Source organism: Zootoca vivipara, chromosome 4 (assembly GCF_965207765.1).
Source record: "Zootoca vivipara chromosome 4, rZooViv2.hap1.1, whole genome shotgun sequence".
NCBI classification, from domain to species: domain Eukaryota; kingdom Metazoa; phylum Chordata; class Lepidosauria; order Squamata; family Lacertidae; genus Zootoca; species Zootoca vivipara.
This window is the reverse complement of record NC_142587.1, coordinates 83,078,857-83,080,085: the sequence shown is the minus strand read 5'-3', so window position 1 is coordinate 83,080,085 and position 1,229 is coordinate 83,078,857.

Genomic DNA, 1,229 nt, shown 5'->3' with positions numbered 1-1,229 from the left:
CTCTACAACAAAGCTGGACCTGCCTTGCTTTGCTACAGCTCATGTTTACCTTTCCAGCTGAGCAAACACACCCTCTCCTGACAACCAGGCACTTTGCTAAGAGAAAATGGTTCTCTGGGTGCCATCTTGTGGCCAGAAGATACACTTACAAAATACTGAGCACCCATCTAACGTGTAATTTCTGGCTCGGCTCCACATTAAGGCACACCTTTTCGTTTCGATAACTTTTGGAGAGCATGTTTCTGGAGGGGCAAAGGAAAGTATTCACTAGTGACGCGCAACAGGGATGGAGCAACTCAGCCAGATGGGCGGGATATAAATTTTAAAAATAATGCCATTCTTATTATGAGGAACCTACGGCCCTCCAGATATGCTGGTGGTCAACAAAAGAGGTTTAAAGACTGTCTCAAGGCAAATCTTTAAAAAAATGTAGTATAAACACTGACAACTGGGAAACTCTGGCCTGCGAGCGCTCCAGTTGGAGAACAGCCTTTACCAAAGGTGTCATGGGCTTTGAAGAAACTCGATCTCAGGATGCAAGGGAGAAACGTGCTAAGAGGAAGGCATGCTTGGCAAATCCACACAGTGATCAACTCCCGCCTGGAAACCAATGTCCCCACTGTGGAAGGACGTGTGGATCCAGAATTGACCTCCACCGCCCGGCCACTTACGGACCCATTGTTAAAACCGTGTTTATGGCATAGCTGCCAAGTTATCCCTTTTTTTAAGGGATTTTCCCTTATGCTGAATAGGCTTCCTCGTGAGAAAAGGGAAAACTTGGCAGCTGTGGTTTATGGAAGACAACCTTGGTTACGAGTGATCGCCAATGAGAATCGTTAGACTCCACCTCCCCTCAGTACCAGCCAGCATGGCAAGTGATAAGGGATTATGAGAGCTGTAGCCCAAAATTCTGAGGGCCAGTCTCCCCACGTAAGACAGGCAAAAACAAATTCTGAATTACAAGCTCACTGAAGAGGGGAGCAACCATAATTGATTGTTTTGTGTATTTCTGATGCACTGGTGGAGTGTTTTCTTGTGAATGTGCTTGGATAACTTTTGATATATTGTAAGGCAAAGAGAGGGAAAGGAAGCTCCAAATTGTTCTCTCTGAGCTTAATCTACCTCACAAGGTTGTTGTGACTTATAAAGGGGGGGGGACACCATTAAGCCAACAAGTGCTCTTTTGAGGAAGGGTGAAATAGAAACGTAATAAAAAGGCCAGCCAAAGA